Source organism: Gouania willdenowi, chromosome 2, assembly GCF_900634775.1.
Source record: "Gouania willdenowi chromosome 2, fGouWil2.1, whole genome shotgun sequence".
Lineage (NCBI taxonomy): Eukaryota > Metazoa > Chordata > Actinopteri > Blenniiformes > Gobiesocidae > Gouania > Gouania willdenowi.
In genome coordinates this window covers 13,576,270-13,581,877 of record NC_041045.1, presented here as the reverse complement: position 1 = coordinate 13,581,877, position 5,608 = coordinate 13,576,270, and positions in this window count along the sequence as shown.

Sequence of the window (5,608 nt, the reverse complement as noted above, 5' to 3'; positions counted from 1 at the left end):
ACACAGACTACAAAGGATAATCAGTACTGCAGAAAAGATCATTGGTGTTGATCTGCCCTCCATCCAAGACTTATACCTGTCCAGGGTCAGGAAACGGGCAGGTAGCATCACTGCAGACCCCTCACACCCTGCACACAATCTGTTTAAACTCCTCCCCTCCGGCAGACGCTACAGATCACTGTACGCCAAAACTACCCGCCATAAAAACAGTTTCTTCCCCCAGGCTGTCACTGTTATCAACTCTAAACAGTCATAGAGTGTCAGACATGTTTCTGTTACTGTGAAATAACCTGGAACTAAACATAACAACCCTGGATCAACCTGTCACTGCGAAATGTTCATGGACATAATATTTTCATTTAAATGTTCACCTGCACTACTCATCAATGCACTACTGCACTATTATCTTATTATTATTGTATTTTTATTTTATTTCATTATTATTATTATTATTATTATTATTACTATTATTATTATCTTGTTATTTTATTTAGTTTGCACATATTAGTCTAACTACTCTTATATTTATGTGTATACTTTTTTTATTTATTTTTATTTATTCTAGTTGATTGTTATTATTTAATGTTACACTATCTGAGAGAGCACAGGTCACCAAGACAAATTCCTCGTGTGTATTCATAAACTCTTGGTCAATAAAGTTGATTCTGATTCTGAGATAGGAGGGACTATTTGTACGCTGCCTAGGTCTAATACTTCCAGCCTCAATGTCACCACCTTTTTTAAAAATTATTTATCAAGAAAGTCTCTCTTTTTTTTTTTTTTCTTTTCTGAGCTCCCGACTTCTGTTGACCCGACATTTTGAGGACACTGAACTTCAAATAAAATCACAAGATCAAATTTGTATCAGTGGCCAAACCATTTTTGTGTTAGGAGTGAGGAGATTGTTAACCACTATTTCAAGGACAATCAGTAAGAAAACATATGAAATGTTTTAAGGCAACTCAAATATTTTGTAGGAATTAACAATATCCTGTAACTTAATGAGGGCCCAGTTCTTCCCCCTTGGACCCCCTCTCCCAGACTGCAATTTTATGGCCTTTTTTACTCTCATACATACTGTCACAGGTCGTTCATACTATATCTCATACACTGTTTCAAGAAGTATTACATTTTTGTTTTTGGCTAAGAAAAATAAAGGAACCGCAATACATTTAGAATTGCAATAAATCAGCATTGCATTATGTATCAATTATTCATTCTGATAAAATTGAATAGAGAGAAACACAGATTTTCCAAGCGCTAATCTACGGTCTTTTTAGGACTCCTCTTTGGGGTCAGCTGGTGGTTCATGGAGCATAATCCAGTATGCATACGACAGTGTCAAAGTAAATGGCACCTAAGCTACTGCTACGGATCATAGTATTCATCCTATCAGTCAGAGCTGGAGAATGAAAAACTACTCAACGCCTTGACTTTTATAAATAAAACCAGATTCACTAATGGACTAGATAAGTGATTCCCTTTCTGATGTCGGGCCTTTGTCCGTTTCCTTTTCCACAGGGCAGTATTTGTTCATTACGTCATCAGTTAGAGTAATTATACCAATCCAGTAAAAGCTCTGATTCAAATCTCTCAGAATATACTTTGATGATTATAGGGGGAAGTTACTCCATCAAAGAGGCTCAAAAGAATTTATTACAAAGTGAAAAGAAGAAACACTAACAGAAAAACATACATTATTAAAGTAGAAATCTATTGATTAAATAAAGAGTGCAAATACTTATGTAAATATATAAAAATGTAGGGTCCAAGTCATTTAACTTTGTCCACTACTGGTTGCCTACAGCGATTGTTTTGATGTGTACTCAGTTGTCATTCTAGACACATTTTATGTGTTTTGTCATTATGTATGTTGTTTTTTTCTATATTTTCCTCGTATGATGTGTGATATGTTCAACATGTTCTTTACAAATAATTAAAAAAAAAACGTTTTTAATAATAATAATGCTAAACTTAACTTAAAACATTGCTTTGCCCTCAACTGCGAGTCCTGATCCTTGTGTCACAAGGTCTTTCATTGTTGTAGACTTATTAAAAGCCACTTTGTTTGGCTTAATCACATTTTCCGCAGTAAAAGAAAACACGTGTTGGATTTGATCTAATAAAGGGTGGAAAACACTGAGCTGTGTGTCAGGGTCTGCTTTGATAAGGGAAATCACATGAAATAAATACAAATCATGTGAAAGTTGGTCTTTCTTTCTTCTCTTATTTAAAACGTACAGATAATCCCATTGAGGTATATATTCTCATTTGCAACAGTGACCAATCCTTGTGTCCCTCTGACCATCAAGTATGTCTTCAACCTCAAAGTATAGGAAGTGCATTATATGACGTTTGAAAGGCAAACAGGGTTTGAATGTGGGGCAATGAATGTACCTGCACATTTTCGCGGGGAGACGTCGGCATTTCATGAAGTATAGTGAGGTGAAGAGGGGATGTGGAGGGGCGGGGCCACAGCTCCATCCTGCTGAGCTGCAGCTGCTGTGATTGGCTAATGATGAATTTATTTATAGACAAATTAATGTAACGACATGCATGTATCCCAAAGTATCGCAGTAAAAATACATATATTTTCTCACAAATATACTCAAGTCGACTCAGCATGCAGAATTAGCCCAACAGATAGAGCTGTTGTTAGGTGTTGGTGGTTCACACATACAGTATGGCTAGCTGATGAAAGGATATCTGTTCATTGACGGGAGAGTGTGTCGAGGATCAGCACCGGGCAACGCCGTAAAGAAAAGGTAGCAGCTCATCATTTAGCCACAAGGAAGTAAGAGCGAACAATCTGTAGACCAATGAACACTGTTGCCTAGCAACAGCTAACAGAAATTAATTAACGTGCATTACATCCTGTCCAAAATGGTGACTCTACATAGTTGATGCCTGAAGGTAAAAAAATGTTCTTTTTAATGTGTGTTTTTTTTTTTTTTTTTTTTTTTTAATTAAAAAAAAAAGAAAGGTGCTCATATTTAGTTTATTCTTGATACACATTTTTTGTTATATACATTTTCACTACAGGTAGCCTTTAAATGTGCAACATTTCTTTTTCAATTTCCTTTTGTATTTGTAAGTTTGTAAATATGAAGAAGTTTTTTCCTTGTACTTTTATTTTTATTCTATCTTATCCTGCTATTGCAAAATATGTACTTTATATATATATATATATATTATATATTATATATTGCAGCATTTTTCAACCTTGGACGGTCACCTGAAATTTAAATGGGGTCGACCTGGAATGTGTTTAAAATAATTAATAATTAACAATATATTTTCAATGTTTTTTTTTTATTGTTATTATGAGCGTCTAAACTGGAACAATAAATTCATATCACGCTTCCCATGCCTGGAACCAGATACCAAACACAATGCATGAACTTTCAACCCTGACTTCCTTTTTTCAAACGCCTGGGACCGAGTTAGAAAACCAGATCTGTGATCATTACTGTATCTAATGTTTTTATGTATGTTTAATGGACACCATCCATAATTGTCCACTGTCACATACATATAAACATCTATGTATGCCATTTTGTTGCAATATTACTCACACATCTACATGTGCAAACGTGTGCTATGGGCATTGTGCCATAGTAACATGGCACTTTAAAACCTTGGAAAGTAGAGTAGTGAACAATGCAGTTTACACTCCATATTTCTATGCAATAATCTGGTAATGTGCAATATAATGAGGACATTCCAGGCAGCAAGCACCTTGCACCTTATCATTTGGCACTTTAATTAGCACTCTAGCACTTCACAATTCACTGTGTATAATTACGATAGTAAGTTGTAAGTAATTAGTAGTTAATGTTGTATGTTGCCTTTTAATATGCTCTGTGTGTTTTATTCCTATGATTGATCTTTGTTTTTATTTCGTTTTATGTGTTCGACACCAACCTGCTAATCAAACAGGGGAGCGAAATTAGCCCCCTGGTTATAATGTCTTTACATGTAAATATCTATTAACATTATATCCCATTTAAATCTTTTTTAAATAAATCTCTTGGTTATCCTGGCTTAACTTATAAGGCATCTGGCATTTGTGATCATTACTTTCAATTTATTTCAATTTTTGGCATCTTGTGTTTTAACCCCATCATATGAGAAGAATTATGCTGATATCTAGTAATACAACTGATAAATGATGCTCGGTTTGTTCGTAAGCTTTAATTATACGTCGTAATTTTCACTTTTTTCGCGGGGGGGTTTTGCTGAAATCTAGTGACGTCAGCAGGAGAACTCTTAGTGGACAAGCGACGTGTCGGAAGCACGCAAAAGTTTGGTTCCTGGAGAACTTCTATTTGAAAATGGTAACCTTTCATGCTCAGACGTGAGTGAATCTGAGCCTGAGTTACGGATAGACATTCCGCTCGGAGGATCCATTCCAACTTTTTGATACGGCCCAAATTTGAGTGATGAGGAAGTAGTCAGTCTGCTGTTAATGCAGTAAATAAAGCTGTCTATGCTCAGGTTGTAGGTTGAAGGCAGACTGATAATTACTGAAGGATATAATTCTAGTTCATATTAAAGTTTTAAAAGTCTTCCGCTGGAAATGAGTTTGGTTGCTTTTGAAGCTCTCATTTTGTTGGGACAGTACTTTAGACAGCACCTGTCTATAAGTATCGGAGTAGATAGGTGTTGTGACGAATTCCGTGTCAGATGTAATGACTGCCGGAGCCATATTTATGCACAACAGCGACAGACGCCAGATTTCCACTGGATGCGAAAGTACTCCGTAACGTCTCCTCTGCATAACCGCCGCGTAATCTGATCCGAAGCCTTTTCAATCTCCATCTGTGAGTATAAGTGTAGCTCTGGGCCAGGACTCTCAATCCACAGAAGCCGTTCCCACACACTCGATCTGGGCACACGTAGCTTGTATCCATTCCAATGCGAAATAAACAGGTACGGTTCCCTTCTTCAGCTCCTCATGCCCTCCACAGTCACATTAAAATACTACAGACACGGTCGAGTTAAAGTCATCTCTCCATATTTGCATTACTCTCTGAAAGCCTTCTCTCGCTTGAAAACTAAAAACACACATTTTCGCCGATTTAACTCTCTGAACACTGTTGTCAGAGATACAGTAGCGTTTTCTATCTGTGTTCATGGCGTTCCTACTCACTCTAGCCTTTGATTGGAAACGCTCCGAGACCTAGATTTAGAATTTGCCTGTTTGATCCACTCTAGACTTTGTTTGTGTGTTCACACCGCCCAATCGAGGTGGACTATCCGAGCAAACGAATCCTAGTGCGTTTTAACCGCTCTAGGATCCGTCAGTGTGAGTTCTATTGGTCAGGATGTCAACCGGAAGTGAGGTTTCCTCTCAGCTCATGGCGCAGCTTTTGAAAGCGTCATCTTTCAAAAGTCGTCTGCTGCGAGACGCTCAAAGCTACAGGACTTTACTGTTGACCTTTCATGATCGAAAATTAGCAGCAAACAATGTATCAATATTCTGAGGGTTTGTGTTCCCCGAGCTGTCAACGACATGACTCAGAAGTGACATCACACCAACCATCCCTCTGCACCCTAAAATGGATGGGCGACCCAATTTTGGGTCCATGACACACATGTTGTGATT